Raw genomic sequence first — 19,242 nt, forward strand, 5'->3', positions numbered from 1 at the left:
GAAATCAAAGCAGAGTCATCCAGAGAGACTATTTAATTCTTTTTTTTTCAAATTCTCAAAAGGAAGCTGCTATCAAATTGAACTATTCATCACAGCCACTGCTAGGAAATCTATGTGCATAAAATGACAATACACCCAAAGGAAAACAAAATATAGCTATAACATGTCAGATTACTAAATTCAGAGTCCAGCCTACTAACCATTAGACCATGGAACCTAAATACTTACGCAAATGCTGAACTTCATTATGCCAAAACAGAGGCAGTCAGAAACAATATTTAATATTGCATAATCATATGCCTCAAGAGGAAGAATTTGATCTACATGATCTATAAAGCACAGAGATTGCTATAGCACAACGTCAATCGACAACATCGCTGTGTTTGTATGATATCAGTCAATTGGGACTATGAATCTGTAAAAATTGTAAATGTGCTCTATATTGCAATTTCTGATTCAACGCTCTCAGGTGCATCTTGCAAGGGTTCCATGGTGTAATGGTTAGCACTTTGGACTTTGAATCCAACGATCCGAGTTCAAGTCTCGGTGGAACCATTATCTTGCTCTTACACTCCATTTTCTAATTTCTCAAATTACAATTCAACAGAGTTAATATTCAGAAGTTCAGTCGACTCAGGTAGCCGTTTTCACACTCTCTCTCTCTGCACGACATTACATTTAAATGCACTTTGGTGCCTGATACCAATACAGTGATGCAACTACATATCGTTAATGTACAATCCCTAAGGTCAATCAGAGTGGGCACCCAGATATCTCTCAGAAACATTTTCCACAGGTGATTAATGTCCAACCTTAACTCTATGAAAAGAAAAATGTACACACTATTTGCAGTAGATTCTCTGCTCACTGGAACATGCAGAAACAACATTGATGTGAAAAGATTGGAAAAAGCCCTATTTTATTAACATTAAAAAATGTTATACAATTATTTTGGTGAATCATATTCACTTTCACAATCATTCCTATGTTTCAAGCAATTTGATGGTCTTATTAAATGTGTAAAAAATTTAATTCTTTGAGCTGACAAACTGTATGGAGAGCAAACTTTTTATAATTTACAAGAGTTATGAGTTCTAGAAAGTAGTGCATTTACTGATCAAGTGCCCTTGTTTAAATGTACTTACTTTATTTGGATCACACCTTTCTCGAAAGAAGAAATAAACTCTAAATTATCAGGAAACAATTCAACTGATTTTAGGGGCCTCCTGGGCTTTGAATGCAAATCGCTGAGATCAAAAGCCAGTTTAATAGCCATTATACCTTGGAGCTTTGGAGATATGAGAGTGGGCAGTTTCTTTGTGGCAAAAGAGAGTCATCCCCAGAAACTATTAATATTCTTTGGTCAAAGAAGACTGCCATCAAAGTGGGCTGTAAAGCAAAGCTATTGCTGTTATATCTATCTGCAAATGAAAGGCAACTCTAAAAGAGAAGCAGCCCCAAGGTCCCACCGAGATTTGAACTCGGATCGCTGGATTCAGAGTCCAGAGTGCTAACCATTACACCATGGAACCCACATATTCAGTAGCATGATGCACTTCATTCTGGAAAAACAGAGCACATCAGAGAAAATATGTAATATTCCTATATCATTAGACTCCAGAGCAAGAATTTGATCCAAATGAGACATGAAGCCAATACTTTGCGATTGCACAGCATCCAACAGCAACCGTGCTGCTTCGATATATCAGTAAACGGTTACTATAGGTCAGTAAAAATCTTGACTGTGCCCTATATTCTCATTGCCCTTATGAAGCTCTGCTCAACAAGGGTTCCATGGTGTAATGGTTAGCACTTTGGACTTTGAATCCAGCGATCCGAGTTCAAGTCTCGGTGGAACCTGTCTCTTGCTCTTACACACTTTGTCTCCTTTTTGTCTTAAATTATAGGCCAAAGATAGTAATATTCATTTTCGCTCTCACTCTCTGGCATAACTTTTCATAAAAATCCACTTTTGTGCCTAGCCCCTTAACCTTTATGCATTTTTTTTAAATGTATGAACAGTGAGGTCATTCTGAGTCGATGGGCAGATCTGCATCGGAAACATACATAAAAGATTTGACATTTTCAAACTTAACTCAATGTTAAGAAACATGCTCAATCTGTGACCCAATGGATTCTCTTTTTACTTGAAGATGCAGCAACAACATTAATAATACCATTTTGGGAAAAGCAGCTCTATTGTATCGCCATTCTCTTTCAAAATTGTTAAAGGGTTAATCCTATGAAAAGCGACCACATTCAGAATCAATGATATTAATCAAGCGTCTTAACAGTCTTTAAATGTTTGTAAAATGAAGGTATCAGTTTGAGATGAAAAATAGAACGAAGAACACACTTTTCTTAATTCACAAAAGGCCTGAGGTGTATAAATACTGTTTGTACCGACCAAGGGCCCATTCGTGAATGTACTTACTTTAGTTGGATCATACTTTTCTTCAAAGAAGACATCCACAATAAACGATAAGGGAAAGGCTCGACTGATGGTAAACTCTTACAGAGATTTGAATGCAAATTATTGGATTCAACCTCCAGGGTGCTACCATTACACCATGGGTCTTTCACACCACAGAAAGTGGTGGGTTTCATTGTGGCAAAAGAGCGTCATCCATGGAAAATCTTTCTTTTTTCAAATGCACCCAGGGAATAATGCTATGAAAGTGGGCGACACAGCAGCGTCATTGCTATTAAAACAAGACACTGAGAGGAAAACAAACACAGTAATTCCCAAGGTACCACCGAGATTTGAACTCGGATCGCTGGATTCAGAGTCCAGAGTGCTAACCATTACACCATGGAACCTACATACTTAATGACATGATGAACGTCATTGCAGCAAAAAAAGAGCCTTTTAGAGAATGTATGCAATATTCTTTTATCTTATGCCTCCAGAGGAAGAATCCTATCCAAATGATCTGTAAAGCAAAGAGTTTGCTATTGCGCAACAACCAACGAAACAGTTCCACATTTGCATAATATCCGTGGGCTAGGAATATGAGTTTGTTAAAATGATGCATGAGATCTCGATTCTCATTTCTGTTACAACTCTGTCAGGTTGCACCAGCAAGGGGCCCATGGTGTAATGGTTAGCAAAGAACATTACTGAAGGGCCCCTCAGCCAGCCAGAAAGCCAAAATGGAGAGAACGGGCATGAACTGGTTGTGAATGAGCTTCAAAATGCGTTCACAGGTAATTGAACTGGTGATCTCCTCAGTTTATACACCTGGAACTCCTGTCAATAGCAACAGTCGGCAGCTGGGTTGCCAGACATTTCGTCGAAAAAAATTTGTCGACAGGACAATTGGTCGAAACCATTTGGTCGAAAACCAAATGGTCGAGTTGCTTTTGTTTTTTATTTTCACTTTTTTTTTGGGGGGGGTTTGGGGGGGTCCCCCAACCCCCTTTTTTTCTAAAAACCCCTTTTTTTCCCTAAACTACAACCTAAAAAAAATATATATAAATAAATAAAAAAATCGACCATTTGGCTTTCGACCAAATTACGTCGACCAAATGTCTTTCGACGAAATGTCCGGACAGCGGCAGCTGGTCTGTGTCAGTAATGGCAATTTGATTTTGCCATTTTCACAACTCCCTAATAAATGAACAAAATGTTCCATTTGTAGGCACAGTTACATGCTATGGTATGTATACCATGCTTAATAACCACCATAGGAGGCTCAGAGCACCATCCGCATTCTTATGTACAAAACATGTAAGGAAATAATCAGATCTTTTGCTCTGCAGGAGTCAGGCTTCTTCAAAGCCTGACAAAGTGGCAGAGTTCCATTATAAACTGAGGCATGATGAAACCATGCCCAAGAACCCAGGCAGGTTAAACCCTTCCACTCATGCCCCTAGGCCCCAGACGGCCAGGTTCTATAGACAGGGCAGCTGGCATGGATTATGGACACTTTTAACATAGGGTGGTTTTTCAACCTTATCTCCTCTGGGAGCAAAGCGCTGGACAGGGTTTCCTGTACGTTTTTGAGGTTCGCAGGGATCTATGTGTGGATGTTTCTTGGTGTGAAAAGCATGACACCTTTTGGGGTGACACCAGGCTCTTCTGGGAGTTAATTTGCATAATCTCTACTTTCTATTTTATGTGACATGGGCTGCAGTTACATTGTTCTGTTAATAGAGGGCAACACACAGGTCATAGTTCCAAACAGAGGTGCACGGTCTGCTTGCTAGCTTACATTTACAGTTCTATTTGGGATTCACCGCCTTTTCATAAACTGAGTACTCTTCCGGAGTATTTCTAACTTATGGAGGTGTTTTGGGGGTGTTACGTGCCTTTGTATGACTGCTGCAAACCACTTGATATTAGACATTGATTGGAAACGACATTAAAAATCCTGACACATATTGTAAGCGGACATAAAATGACCTATATTAGCTAATATAAGTAAACAGACATCACTCCCCCCTCCCCACAAAAAGGGATGTATGCGTACACAAAAAATAAAAATGAAAAACAAGCAACTACTGCAGTTAAAATCTAAAAATGTAAATTCAGTTACATGATCATGACTCGGAAGGGGAAGTTAAAAAGTAAAAAAACACACGGTAGGAGAGAGGTTAGCTTTACATGCCATGAGGGAGGAAGAGGTCTTCCAAGCACTGTTGTGTATGTTGGTCAATCCCTCTGAAACGCAAAAGGGATGTGCACATAGAAATCAAAGCAGAGTCATCCAGAGAGACTATATAATTCTTTTTTTTTTCAAATTCTCAAAAGGAAGCTGCTATCAAATTGAACTATTCATCACAGCCACTGCTAGGAAATCTATGTGCATAAAATGACAATACACTCAAAGGAAAACAAAATATAGCTATAACATGTCAGATTACTAAATTCAGAGTCCAGCCTACTAACCATTAGACCATGGCACCTAAATACTTCCCCAAATGCTGAACTTCATTATGCCAAAACAGAGGCAGTCAGAAACAATATTTAATATTGCTTAATCATATGCCTCAAGAGGAAGAATTTGATCTACATGATCTATAAAGCACAGAGATTGCTATAGCACAACGTCAATCGACAACATCGCTGTGTTTGTATGATATCAGTCAATTGGGACTATGAATCTGTAAAAATTGTAAATGTGCTCTATATTGCCATTTCTGATTCAACGCTCTCAGGTGCATCTTGCAAGGGTTCCATGGTGTAATGGTTAGCACTTTGGACTTTGAATCCAACGATCCGAGTTCAAGTCTCGGTGGAACCATTATCTTGCTCTTACACTCCATTTTCTAATTTCTCAAATTACAATTCAACAGAGTTAATATTCAGAAGTTCAGTCGACTCAGGTAGCCGTTTTCACACTCTCTCTCTCTCTGCACGACATTACATTTAAATGCACTTTGGTGCCTGATACCAATACAGTGATGCAACTACATATCGTTAATGTACAATCCCTAAGGTCAATCAGAGTGGGCACCCAGATATCTCTCAGAAACATTTTCCACAGATGAATAATGTCCAACCTTAACTCTATGAAAAGAAAAATGTACACACTATGTGCTGTAGATTCTCTGCTCACTGGAACATGCAGAAACAACATTGATGTGAAAAGATTGGAAAAAGCCCTATTTTATTAACATTAAAAAATGTTATACAATTATTTTGGTGAATCATATTCACTTTCACAATCATTCCTATGTTTCAAGCAATTTGATGGTCTTATTAAATGTGTAAAAAATGTAATTCTTTGAGTTGACAAACTGTATGGAGAGCAAACTTTTTATAACTTACAAGAGTTATGAGTTCTAGAAAGTAGTGCATTTACTGATCAAGTGCCCTTGTTTAAATGTACTTACTTTATTTGGATCACACCTTTCTCGAAAGAAGAAATAAACTCTAAATTATCAGGAAACAATTCAACTGATTTAAGGGGCCTCCTGGGCTTTCAATGCAAATCGCTGAGATCAAAAGCCAGTTTAATAGCCATTATACCTTGGAGCTTTGGAGATATGAGAGTGGGCAGTTTCTTTGTGGCAAAAAAGAGTCATCCCCAGAAACTATTAATATTCTTTGGTCAAAGAAGACTGCCATCAAAGTGGGCTGTAAAGCAAAGCTATTGCTGTTATATCTATCTGCAAATGAAAGGCATCTCTAAAAGAGAAGCAGCCCCAAGGTCCCACCGAGATTTGAACTCGGATCGCTGGATTCAGAGTCCAGAGTGCTAACCATTACACCATGGAACCCACATATTCAGTAGCATGATGCACTTCATTCTGGAAAAACAGAGCACATCAGAGAAAATATGTAATATTCCTATATCATTAGACTCCAGAGGAAGAATTTGATCCAAATGAGACATGAAGCCAATACTTTGCGATTGCACAGCATCCAACAGCAACAGTGCTGCTTCGATATAATATCAGTAAACGGTTACTATAGGTCAGTAGAAATCTTGACTGTGCCCTATATTCTCATTGCCCTTATGAAGCTCTGCTCAACAAGGGTTCCATGGTGTAATGGTTAGCACTTTGGACTTTGAATCCAGCTATCCGAGTTCAAGTCTCGGTGGAACATCTCTCTTGCTCTAACACACTTTGTCTCCTTTTTGTCTTAAATTATAGGCCAAAGATAGTAATATTCATAAGGTTAGTGGTGTAGGGTATTCATTTTCGCTCTCACTCTCTGGCATATCTTTTCATAAAAATCCACTTTTGTGCCTAGCACCTTAACCTATGCATTTTTTTTAAATGTATGAACAGTGAGGTCATTCTGAGTCGATGGGCAGATCTGCATCGGAAACATACGTAAAAGATTTGAAATTTTCAAACTTAACTCAATGTTAAGAAACATGCTCAATCTGTGACCCAATGGATTCTCTTTTTACTTGAAGATGCAGCAACCACATTAATAATACCATTTTGGGAAAAGCAGCTCTATTGTATCGCCATTCTCTTTCAAAATTGTTAAAGGGTTAATCCTATGAAAAGCAACCACATTCAGAATCAATGATATTAATCAAGCGTCTTAACAGTCTTTACATGTTTGTAAAATGAAGGTATCAGTTTGAGATGAAAAATAGAACGAAGAACACACTTTTCTTAATTCACAAAAGGCCTGAGGTGTATAAATACTGTTTGTACCGACCAAGGGCCCATTCGTGAATGCACTTACTTTAGTTGGATCATACCTTTCTTCAAAGAAGACATCCACAATAAACGATAAGGGAAAGGTTCGACTGATGGTAAACTCTTACAGAGATTTGAATGCAAATTATTGGATTCAACCTCCAGGGTGCTACCATTACACCATGGGTCTTTCACACCACAGAAAGTGGTGGGTTTCATTGTGGCTAAAGAGCGTCATCCATGGAAAATCTTTCTTTTTTCAAATGCACCCAGGGAATAATGCTATGAAAGTGGGCGACACAGCAGCGTCATTGCTATTAAAACAAGACACTGAGAGGAAAACAAACACAGTAATTCCCAAGGTCCCACCGAGATTTGAACTCGGATCGCTGGATTCAGAGTGCTAACCATTACACCATGGAAGCTACATACTTAGTGACATGATGAACGTCATTGCAGCAAAAAAAGAGCCTTTTAGAGAATGTATGCAATATTCTTTTATCTTATGCCTCAAGAGGAAGAATCCTATCCAAATGAGCTGTAAAGCAAAGAGTTTGCTATTGCGCAACAACCAACTAAACAGTTCCACATTTGCATAATATCCGTGGGCTAGGAATATGAGTTTGTTAAAATGATGCATGAGATCTCGATTCTCATTTCTGTTACAACTCTGTCAGGTTGCACCAGCAAGGGGCCCATGGTGTAATGGTTAGCAAAGAACATTACTGAAGGGCCCCTCGGCCAGCCAGAAAGCCAAAATGGAGAGAACGGGCATGAACTGGTTGTGAATGAGCTTCAAAATGCGTTCACAGGTAATTGAACTGGTGATCTCCTCAGTTTATACACCTGGAACTCCTGTCAATAGCAACAGTCGGCAGCTGGGTTGCCAGACATTTCGTCGAAAAAAATTTGTCGACAGGACAATTGGTCGAAACCATTTGGTCGAAAACCAAATGGTCGAATTGCTTTTTTTTTTTATTTTCACTTTTTTTTGGGGGGGGGGTTTGGGGGGGTACCCTTTTTTCTAAAAACCCCTTTTTTCCCCTAAATTACAACCTAAAAAATATATATATAAATAAATTAAAAAAATCGACCATTTGGCTTTCGACCAAATTACGTCGACCAAATGTCTTTCGATGAAATGTCTTTCAACGAAATGTCCGGACAGCGGCAGCTGGTCTGTGTCAGTAATGGCAATTTGATTTTGCCATTTTCACAACTCCCTAATAAATGAACAAAATGTTCCATTTGTAGGCACAGTTACATGCTATGGTATGTATACCATGCTTAATAACCACCATAGGAGGCTCAGAGCACCATCCGCATTCTTACGTACAAAACATGTAAGGAAATAATCAGATCTTTTGCTCTGTAGGAGTCAGGCTTCTTTAAAGCCTGACAAAGTGGCAAATTGCCATTGTAAACTGAGGCATGATGAAACCATGCCCAAGAACCCAGGCAGGTTAAACCCTTCCACTCATGCCCCTAGGCCCCAGACGGCCAGGTTCTATAGACAGGGCAGCTGGCATATATTATGGACACTTTTAACATAGGGTGGTTTTTCAACCTTATCTCCTCTGGGAGCAAAGCGCTGGACAGGGTTTCCTGTACGTTTTTGAGGTTCGCAGGGATCTATGTGTGGATGTTTCTTGGTGTGAAAAGCATGACACCTTTTGGGGTGACACCAGGCTCTTCTGGGAGTTAATTTGCATAATCTCTACTTTCTATTTTATGTGACATGGGCTGCAGTTACATTGTTCTGTTAATAGAGGGCAACACACAGGTCATAGTTCCAAACAGATGTGCACGGTCTGCTTGCTAGCTTACATTTACAGTTCTATTTGGGATTCACCGCCTTTTCATAAACTGAGTACTCTTCCGGAGTATTTCTAACTTATGTAGGTGTTTTGGGGGTGTTACGTGCCTTTGTATGACTGCTGCAAACCACTTGATATTAGACATTGATTGGAAACAACATAAAAAATCCTGACACATATTGTAAGCGGACATAAAATGACCTATATTAGCAAATATAAGTCAACAGACATCACTCCCCCCTCCCCACAAAAAGGGATGTATGCGTACACAGAACATAAAAATGAAAAACAAGCAACTACTGCAGTTAAAATCTAAAAATGTAAATTCAGTTACATGATCATGACTCGGAAGGGGAAGTTAAAAAGTAAAAAAACACAAGGTAGGAGAGAGGTTAGCTTTACATGCCATGAGGGAGGAAGAGGTCCTCCAAGCACTGTTGTGTATGTTGGTCAATCCCTCTGAAACGCAAAAGGGATGTGCACATAGAAATCAAAGCAGAGTCATCCAGAGAGACTATTTAATTCTTTTTTTTTTCAAATTCTCAAAAGGAAGCTGCTATCAAATTGAACTATTCATCACAGCCACTGCTAGGAAATCTATGTGCATAAAATGACAATACACCCAAAGGAAAACAAAATATAGCTATAACATGTCAGATTACTAAATTCAGAGTCCAGCCTACTAACCATTAGACCATGGAACCTAAATACTTCCGCAAATGCTGAACTTCATTATGCCAAAACAGAGGCAGTCCGAAACAATATTTAATATTGCTTAATCATATGCCTCAAGAGGAAGAATTTGATCTACATGATCTATAAAGCACAGAGATTGCTATAGCACAACGTCAATCGACAACATCGCTGTGTTTGTATGATATCAGTCAATTGGGACTATGAATCTGTAAAAATTGTAAATGTGCTCTATATTGCCATTTCTGATTCAACGCTCTCAGGTGCATCTTGCAAGGGTTCCATGGTGTAATGGTTAGCACTTTGGACTTTGAATCCAACGATCCGAGTTCAAGTCTCGGTGGAACCATTATCTTGCTCTTACACTCCATTTTCTAATTTCTCAAATTACAATTCAACAGAGTTAATATTCAGAAGTTCAGTCGACTCAGGTAGCCGTTTTCACACTCTCTCTCTCTCTGCACGACATTACATTTAAATGCACTTTGGTGCCTGATACCAATACAGTGATGCAACTACATATCGTTAATGTACAATCCCTAAGGTCAATCAGAGTGGGCACCCAGATATCTCTCAGAAACATTTTCCACAGATGAATAATGTCCAACCTTAACTCTATGAAAAGAAAAATGTACACACTATGTGCAGCAGATTCTCTGCTCACTGGAACATGCAGAAACAACATTGATGTGAAAAGATTGGAAAAAGCCCTATTTTATTAACATTAAAAAATGTTATACAATTATTTTGGTGAATCATATTCACTTTCACAATCATTCCTATGTTTCAAGCAATTAGATGGTCTTATTAAATGTGTAAAAAATGTAATTCTTTGAGTTGACAAACTGTATGGAGAGCAAACTTTTTATAACTTACAAGAGTTATGAGTTCTAGAAAGTAGTGCATTTACTGATCAAGTGCCCTTGTTTAAATGTACTTACTTTATTTGGATCACACCTTTCTCGAAAGAAGAAATAAACTCTAAATTATCAGGAAACAATTCAACTGATTTTAGGGGCCTCCTGGGCTTTGAATGCAAATCGCTGAGATCAAAAGCCAGTTTATAACCATTATACCTTGGAGCTTTGGAGATATGAGAGTGGGCAGTTTCTTTGTGGCAAAAGAGAGTCATCCCCAGAAACTATTAATATTCTTTGGTCAAAGAAGACTGCCATCAAAGTGGGCTGTAAAGCAAAGCTATTGCTGTTATATCTATCTGCAAATGAAAGGCAACTCTAAAAGAGAAGCAGCCCCAAGGTCCCACCGAGATTTGAACTCGGATCGCTGGATTCAGAGTCCAGAGTGCTAACCATTACACCATGGAACCCACATATTCAGAAGCATGATGCACTTCATTCTGGAAAAACAGAGCACATCAGAGAAAATATGTAATATTCCTATATCATTAGACTCCAGAGGAAGAATTTGATCCAAATGAGACATGAAGCCAATACTTTGCGATTGCACAGCATCCAACAGCAACAGTGCTGCTTCGATATAATATCAGTAAACGGTTACTATAGGTCAGTAAAAATCTTGACTGTGCCCTATATTCTCATTGCCCTTATGAAGCGCTGCTCAACAAGGGTTCCATGGTGTAATGGTTAGCACTTTGGACTTTGATTCCAGCGATCCGAGTTCAAGTCTCGGTGGAACCTCTCTCTTGCTCTAACACACTTTGTCTCCTTTTTGTCTTAAATTATAGGCCAAAGATAGTAATATTCATAAGGTTAGTGGTGTAGGGTATTCATTTTCGCTCTCACTCTCTGGCATAACTTTTCATAAAAATCCACTTTTGTGCCTAGCCCCTTAACCTTTATGCATTTTTTTTAAATGTATGAACAGTGAGGTCATTCTGAGTCGATGGGCAGATCTGCATCGGAAACATACATAAAAGATTTGAAATTTTCAAACTTAACTCAATGTTAAGAAACATGCTCAATCTGTGACCCAATGGATTCTCTTTTTACTTGGAGATGCAGCAACATCATTAATAATACAATTTTGGGAAAAACAGCTCTATTGTATCGCCATTCTCTTTCAAAATTGTTAAAGGGTTAATCCTATGAAAAGCGACCACATTCAGAATCAATGATATTAATCAAGCGTCTTAACAGTCTTTACATGTTTGTAAAATGAAGGTATCAGTTTGAGATGAAAAATAGAACGAAGAACACACTTTTCTTAATTCACAAAAGGCCTGAGGTGTATAAATACTGTTTGTACCGACCAAGGGCCCATTCGTGAATGTACTTACTTTAGTTGGATCATACCTTTCTTCAAAGAAGACATCCACAATAAACGATAAGGGAAAGGTTCGACTGATGGTAAGCTCTTACAGAGATTTGAATGCAAATTATTGGATTCAACCTCCAGGGTGCTACCATTACACCATGGGTTTTTCACACCACAGAAAGTGGTGGGTTTCATTATGTCTAAAGAGCGTCATCCATGGAAAATCTTTCTTTTTTCAAATGCACCCAGGGAATAATGCTATGAAAGTGGGCGACACAGCAGCGTCATTGCTATTAAAACAAGACACTGAGAGGAAAACAAACACAGTAATTCCCAAAGTCCCACCGCGATTTGAACTCGGATCGCTGGTTTTCAGAGTCCAGAGTAGTAACCATTACACCATGGAACCTACATACTTAGTGACATGATGAACGTCATTGCAGCAAAAAAAGAGCCTTTTAGAGAATGTATGCAATATTCTTTTATCTTATGCCTCCAGAGGAAGAATCCTATCCAAATGAGCTGTAAAGCAAAGAGTTTGCTATTGCGCAACAACCAACTAAACAGTTCCACATTTGCATAATATCCGTGGGCTAGGAATATGAGTTTGTTAAAATGATGCATGAGATCTCGATTCTAATTTCTGTTACAACTCTGTCAGGTTGCACCAGCAAGGGGCCCATGGTGTAATGGTTAGCAAAGAACATTACTGAAGGGCCCCTCGGCCAGCCAGAAAGCCAAAATGGAGAGAACGGGCATGAACTGGTTGTGAATGAGCTTCAAAATGCGTTCACAGGTAATTGAACTGGTGATCTCCTCAGTTTATACACCTGGAACTCCTGTCAATAGCAACAGTCGGCAGCTGGGTTGCCAGACATTTCGTCGAAAAAAATGTGTCGACAGGACAATTGGTCGAAACCATTTGGTCGAAAACCAAATGGTCGAATTGCTTTTGTTTTTTATTTTCTTTTTTTTTTGGGGGGGGGTTTGGGGGGGGTCCCCCCAACCCCCTTTTTTTCTAAAAACCCCTTTTTTTCCCTAAACTACAACCTAAAAAATATATATATAAATAAATTAAAAAATCGACCATTTGGCTTTCGACCAAATTACGTCGACCAAATGTCTTTCGACGAAATGTCTTTGGACCAAATGTCCGGACAGCGGCAGCTGGTCTGTGTCAGTAATGGCAATTTGATTTTGCCATTTTCACAACTCCCTAATAAATTAACAAAATGTTCCATTTGTAGGCACAGTTACATGCTATGGTATGTATACCATGCTTAATAACCACCATAGGAGGCTCAGAGCACCATCCGCATTCTTACGTACAAAACATGTAAGGAAATAATCAGATCTTTTGCTCTGCAGGAGTCAGGCTTCTTTAAAGCCTGACAAAGTGGCAGAGTGCCATTGTAAACTGAGGCATGATGAAACCATGCCCAAGAACCCAGGCAGGTTAAACCCTTCCACTCATGCCCCTAAGCCCCGACCGGCCACGAACGGCCAGGTTCTATAGACAGGGCAGCTGGCATGGATTATGGACACTTTTAACATAGGGTGGTTTTTCAACCTTATCTCCTCTGGGAGCAAAGCGCTGGACAGGGGTTCCTGTACGTTTTTGAGGTTCGCAGGGATCTACGTGTGGATGTTTCTTGGTGTGAAAAGCATGACACCTTTTGGGGTGACACCAGGCTCTTCTGCGAGTTAATTTGCATAATCTCTACTTTCTATTTTATGTGACATGGGCTGCAGTTACATTGTTCTGTTAATAGAGGGCAACACACAGGTCATAGTTCCAAACAGGGGTGCACGGTCTGCTTGCTAGCTTACATTTACAGTTCTATTTTGGATTCACCGCCTTTTCATAAACTGAGTACTCTTCCGGAGTATTTCTAACTTATGTAGGTGTTTTGGGGGTGTTACGTGCCTTTGTATGACTCCTGCAAACCACTTGATATTAGACATTGATTGGAAACGACATAAAAAATCCTGACACATATTGTAAGCGGACATAAAATGACCTATATTAGCTAATATAAGTAAACAGACATCACTCCCCCCTCCCCACAAAAAGGGATGTATGCGTACACAAAAAATAAAAATGAAAAACAAGCAACTACTGCAGTTAAAATCTAAAAATGTAAATTCAGTTACATGATCATGACTCGGAAGGGGAAGTAAAAAAGTAAAAAAAACACAAGGTAGGAGAGAGGTTAGCTTTACATGCCATGAGGGAGGAAGAGGTCTTCCAAGCACTGTTGTGTATGTTGGTCAATCCCTCTGAAACGCAAAAGGAATGTGCACATAGAAATCAAAGCAGAGTCATCCAGAGAGACTATTTAATTCTTTTTTTTTCAAATTCTCAAAAGGAAGCTGCTATCAAATTGAACTATTCATCACAGCCACTGCTAGGAAATCTATGTGCATAAAATGACAATACACCCAAAGGAAAACAAAATATAGCTATAACATGTCAGATTACTAAATTCAGAGTCCAGCCTACTAACCATTAGACCATGGAACCTAAATACTTCCGCAAATGCTGAACTTCATTATGCCAAAACAGAGGCAGTCAGAAACAATATTTAATATTGAATAATCATATGCCTCAAGAGGAAGAATTTGATCTACATGATCTATAAAGCACAGAGATTGCTATAGCACAACGTCAATCGACAACATCACTGTGTTTGTATGATATCAGTCAATTGGGACTATGAATCTGTAAAAATTGTAAATGTGCTCTATATTGCCATTTCTGATTCAACGCTCTCAGGTGCATCTTGCAAGGGTTCCATGGTGTAATGGTTAGCACTTTGGACTTTGAATCCAAAGTCTCGGTGGAACCATTATATTGCTCTTACACTCCATTTTCTAATTTCTCAAATTACAATTCAACAGAGTTAATATTCAGAAGTTCAGTCGACTCAGGTAGCCGTTTTCACACTCTCTCTCTCTCTGCACGACATTACATTTAAATGCCCTTTGGTGCCTGATACCAATACAGTGATGCAACTACATATCGTTAATGTACAATCCCTAAGGTCAATCAGAGTGGGCACCCAGATATCTCTCAGAAACATTTTCCACAGATGAATAATGTCCAACCTTAACTCTATGAAAAGAAAAATGTACACACTATGTGCAGTAGATTCTCTGCTCACTGGAACATGCAGAAACAACATTGATGTGAAAAGATTGGAAAAAGCCCTATTTTATTAACATTAAAAAATGTTATACAATTATTTTGGTGAATCATATTCACTTTCACAATCATTCCTATGTTTCAAGCAATTTGATGGTCTTATTAAATGTGTAAAAAATGTAATTCTTTGAGCTGACAAACTGTATGGAGAGCAAACTTTTTATAACTTACAAGAGTTATGAGTTCTAGAAAGTAGTGCATTTACTGATCAAGTGCCCTTGTTTAAATGTACTTACTTTATTTGGATCACACCTTTCTCGAAAGAAGAAATAAACTCTAAATTATCAGGAAACAATTCAACTGATTTTAGGGGCCTCCTGGGCTTTGAATGCAAATTGCTGAGATCAAAAGCCAGTTTAATAGCCATTATACCTTGGAGCTTTGGAGATATGAGAGTGGGCAGTTTCTTTGTGGCAAAAAAGAGTCATCCCCAGAAACTATTAATATTCTTTGGTCAAAGAAGACTGCCATCAAAGTGGGCTGTAAAGCAAAGCTATTGCTGTTATATCTATCTGCAAATGAAAGGCAACTCTAAAAGAGAAACAGCACCAAGGTCCCACCGAGATTTGAACTCGGATCGCTGGATTCAGAGTCCAGAGTGCTAACCATTACACCATGGAACCCACATATTCAGTAGCATGATGCACTTCATTCTGGAAAAACAGAGCACATCAGAGAAAATATGTAATATTCCTATATCATTAGACTCCAGAGGAAGAATTTGATCCAAATGAGACATGAAGCCAATACTTTGCGATTGTGCGATTGCACAGCATCCAACAGCAACAGTGCTGCTTCGATATAATATCAGTAAACGGTTACTATAGGTCAGTAAAAATCTTGGCTGTGCCCTATATTCTCATTGCCCTTATGAAGGTCTGCTCAACAAGGGTTCCATGGTGTAATGGTTAGCACTTTGGACTTTGAATCCAGCGCTCCGAGTTCAAGTCTCGGTGGAACCTCTCTCTTGCTCTAACACTTTTTGTCTTAAATTATAGGCCAAAGATAGTAATATTCATAAGGTTAGTGGTGTAGGGTATTCATTTTCGCTCTCACTCTCTGGCATAACTTTTCATAAAAATCCACTTTTGTGCCTAGCACCTTAACCTTTATGCATTTTTTTTAAATGTATGAACAGTGAGGTCATTCTGAGTCGATGGGCAGATCTGCATCGGAAACATACATAAAAGATTTGAAATTTTCAAACTTAACTCAATGTTAAGAAACATGCTCAATCTGTGACCCAATGGATTCTCTTTTTACTTGAAGATGCAGCAACAACATTAATAATACCATTTTGGGAAAAGCAGCTCTATTGTATCGCCATTCTCTTTCAAAATTGTTAAAGGGTTAATCCTATGAAAAGCGACCACATTCAGAATCAATGATATTAATCAAGCGTCTTAACAGTCTTTACATGTTTGTAAAATGAAGGTATCAGTTTGAGATGAAAAATAGAACGAATAACACACTTTTCTTAATTCACAAAAGGCCTGAGGTGTATAAATACTGTTTGTACCGACCAAGGGCCCATTCGTGAATGTACTTACTTTAGTTGGATCATACCTTTCTTCAAAGAAGACATCCACAATAAACGATAAGGGAAAGGTTCGACTGATGGTAAACTCTTACAGAGATTTGAATGCAAATTATTGGATTCAACCTCCAGGGTGCTACCATTACACCATGAGTCTTTCACACCACAGAAAGTGGTGGGTTTCATTGTGGCTAAAGAGCGTCATCCATGGAAAATCTTTCTTTTTTTAAATGCACCCAGGGAATAATGCTATGAAAGTGGGCGACACAGCAGCGTCATTGCTATTAAAACAAGACACTGAGAGGAAAACAAACACAGTAATTCCCAAGGTCCCACCGAGATTTGAACTCGGATCACTGGATTCAGAGTCCAGAGTGCTAACCATTACACCATGGAACCTACATACTTAGTGACATGATGAACGTCATTGCAGCAAAAAAAGAGCCTTTTAGAGAATGTATGCAATATTCTTTTATCTTATGCCTCCAGAGGAAGAATCCTATCCAAATGAGCTGTAAAGTAAAGAGTTTGCTATTGCGCAACAATCAACTAAACAGTTCCACATTTGCATAATATCCGTGGGCTAGGAATATGAGTTTGTTAAAATGATGCATGAGATCTCGATTCTCATTTCTGTTACAACTCTGTCAGGTTGCACCAGCAAGGGGCCCATGGTGTAATGGTTAGCAAAGAACATTACTGAAGGGCCCCTCGGCCAGCCAGAAAGCCAAAATGGAGAGAACGGGCATGAACTGGTTGTGAATGAGCTTCAAAATGCGTTCACAGGTAATTGAACTGGTGATCTCCTCAGTTTATACACCTGGAACTCCTGTCAATAGCAACAGTCGGCAGCTGGGTTGCCAGACATTTCGTCTAAAAAAATTTGTCGGCAGGACAATTGGTCGAAACCATTTGGTCGAAAACCAAATGGTCGAATTGCTTTTGTTTTTTATTTTCTCTTTTTTTTTGGGGGGGGTTTGGGGGGTACCCACAACCCCCTTTTTTTGTAAAAACCCCTTTTTTTCCCTAAACTACAACCTAAAAAATATATATATAAATAAATTTAAAAAATCAACCATTTGGCTTTCGACCAAATTACGTCGACCAAATGTCTTTCGACGAAATGTCTTTCGACGAAATGTCCGGACAGCGGCAGCTGGTCTGTGTCAGTAATGGCAATTTGATTTTGCCATTTTCACAACTCCCTAATAAATGGACAAAATGTTCCATTTGGAAGGCACAGTTACATGCTATGGTATGTATACCATGCTTAATAACCACCATAGGAGGCTCAGAGCACCATCCGCATTCTTACGTACAAAACATGTAAGGAAATAATCAGATCTTTTGCTCTGCAGGAGTCAGGCTTCTTTAAAGCCTGACAAAGTGGCAGAGTGCCATTGTAAACTGAGGCATGATGAAACCATGCCCAAGAACCCAGGCAAGCTAAACCCTTCCACTCATGCCCCTAGGCCACGAACAGCCACGAACAGCCAGGTTCTATAGACAGGGCAGCTGGCATGGATTATGGACACTTTTAACATAGGGTGGTTTTTCAACCTTATCTCCTCTGGGAGCAAAGCGCTGGACAGGGTTTCCTGTGCGTTTTTGAGGTTCGCAGGGATCTATGTGTGGATGTTTCTTGGTGTGAAAAGCATGACACCTTTTGGGGTGACACCAGGCTCTTCTGGGAGTTAATTTGCATAATCTCTACTTTCTATTTTATGTGACATGGGCTGCAGTTACATTGTTCTGTTAATAGAGGGCAACACACAGGTCATAGTTCCAAACAGGGGTGCACGGTCTGCTTGCTAGCTTACATTTACAGTTCTATTTGGGATTCACCGCCTTTTCATAAACTGAGTACTCTTCCGGAGTATTTCTAACTTATGTAGGTGTTTTGGGGGTGTTACGTGCCTTTGTATGACTGCTGCAAACCACTTGATATTAGACATTGATTGGAAACGACATAAAAAATCCTGACACATATTGTAAGCGGACATAAAATGACCTATATTAGCTAATATAAGTAAACAGACATCACTCCCCCCTCCCCACACAAAGGGATGTATGCGTACACAAAAAATAAAAATGAAAAACAAGCAACTACTGCAGTTAAAATCTAAAAATGTAAATTCAGTTACATGATCATGACTCGGAAGGGGAAGTTAAAAAGTAAAAAAACACAAGGTAGGAGAGAGGTTAGCTTTACATGCCATGAGGGAGGAAGAGGTCTTCCAAGCACTGTTGTGTATGTTGGTCAATCCCTCTGAAACGCAAAAGGAATGTGCACATAGAAATCAAAGCAGAGTCATCCAGAGAGACTATTTAATTCTTTTTTTTTCAAATTCTCAAAAGGAAGCTGCTATCAAATTGAACTATTCATCACAGCCACTGCTAGGAAATCTATGTGCATAAAATGACAATACACCCAAAGGAAAACAAAATATAGCTATAGCATGTCAGATTACTAAATTCAGAGTCCAGCCTACTAACCATTAGACCATGGAACCTAAATACTTCCGCAAATGCTGAACTTCATTGTGCCAAAACAGAGGCAGTCAGAAACAATATTTAATATTGCTTAATCATATGCCTCAAGAGGAAGAATTTGATCTACATGCTCTATAAAGCACAGAGATTGCTAT

General features: G+C 39.0%; 13 non-coding genes across 13 annotated transcripts; 7 read left to right on the top strand and 6 right to left on the bottom strand.

Annotated features, from left to right (window-relative positions):
• Nucleotides 1–483: 483 nt before the first annotated feature.
• TRNAQ-UUG (transfer RNA glutamine (anticodon UUG)) lies at nucleotides 484–555 on the top strand. The gene has a single exon. It is a non-coding gene; the product is annotated as a tRNA-Gln (tRNA).
• A 905-nt stretch (nucleotides 556–1,460) lies between these two features.
• Nucleotides 1,461–1,532, bottom strand: TRNAQ-CUG (transfer RNA glutamine (anticodon CUG)). The gene has a single exon. It is a non-coding gene; the product is annotated as a tRNA-Gln (tRNA).
• Nucleotides 1,533–1,788: 256 nt separating this feature from the next.
• Nucleotides 1,789–1,860, top strand: TRNAQ-UUG (transfer RNA glutamine (anticodon UUG)). The gene has a single exon. It is a non-coding gene; the product is annotated as a tRNA-Gln (tRNA).
• An 888-nt stretch (nucleotides 1,861–2,748) lies between these two features.
• TRNAQ-CUG (transfer RNA glutamine (anticodon CUG)) lies at nucleotides 2,749–2,820 on the bottom strand. The gene has a single exon. It is a non-coding gene; the product is annotated as a tRNA-Gln (tRNA).
• A 2,354-nt stretch (nucleotides 2,821–5,174) lies between these two features.
• Nucleotides 5,175–5,246, top strand: TRNAQ-UUG (transfer RNA glutamine (anticodon UUG)). The gene has a single exon. It is a non-coding gene; the product is annotated as a tRNA-Gln (tRNA).
• Nucleotides 5,247–6,153: 907 nt separating this feature from the next.
• Nucleotides 6,154–6,225, bottom strand: TRNAQ-CUG (transfer RNA glutamine (anticodon CUG)). The gene has a single exon. It is a non-coding gene; the product is annotated as a tRNA-Gln (tRNA).
• Nucleotides 6,226–6,484: 259 nt separating this feature from the next.
• Nucleotides 6,485–6,558, top strand: TRNAQ-UUG (transfer RNA glutamine (anticodon UUG)). Its single transcript has one exon. It is a non-coding gene; the product is annotated as a tRNA-Gln (tRNA).
• Nucleotides 6,559–9,894: 3,336 nt separating this feature from the next.
• On the top strand, nucleotides 9,895–9,966 carry TRNAQ-UUG (transfer RNA glutamine (anticodon UUG)). The gene has a single exon. It is a non-coding gene; the product is annotated as a tRNA-Gln (tRNA).
• A 906-nt stretch (nucleotides 9,967–10,872) lies between these two features.
• TRNAQ-CUG (transfer RNA glutamine (anticodon CUG)) lies at nucleotides 10,873–10,944 on the bottom strand. The gene has a single exon. It is a non-coding gene; the product is annotated as a tRNA-Gln (tRNA).
• Nucleotides 10,945–11,203: 259 nt separating this feature from the next.
• TRNAQ-UUG (transfer RNA glutamine (anticodon UUG)) lies at nucleotides 11,204–11,275 on the top strand. The gene has a single exon. It is a non-coding gene; the product is annotated as a tRNA-Gln (tRNA).
• Nucleotides 11,276–15,608: 4,333 nt separating this feature from the next.
• Nucleotides 15,609–15,680, bottom strand: TRNAQ-CUG (transfer RNA glutamine (anticodon CUG)). The gene has a single exon. It is a non-coding gene; the product is annotated as a tRNA-Gln (tRNA).
• Nucleotides 15,681–15,947: 267 nt separating this feature from the next.
• On the top strand, nucleotides 15,948–16,019 carry TRNAQ-UUG (transfer RNA glutamine (anticodon UUG)). The gene has a single exon. It is a non-coding gene; the product is annotated as a tRNA-Gln (tRNA).
• Nucleotides 16,020–16,921: 902 nt separating this feature from the next.
• On the bottom strand, nucleotides 16,922–16,993 carry TRNAQ-CUG (transfer RNA glutamine (anticodon CUG)). The gene has a single exon. It is a non-coding gene; the product is annotated as a tRNA-Gln (tRNA).
• Nucleotides 16,994–19,242: the final 2,249 nt, after the last annotated feature.

Source organism: Ambystoma mexicanum, chromosome 5p (assembly GCF_040938575.1).
Source record: "Ambystoma mexicanum isolate Mex_15411 chromosome 5p, UKY_AmexF1_1, whole genome shotgun sequence".
NCBI classification, from domain to species: Eukaryota; Metazoa; Chordata; class Amphibia; order Caudata; family Ambystomatidae; genus Ambystoma; species Ambystoma mexicanum.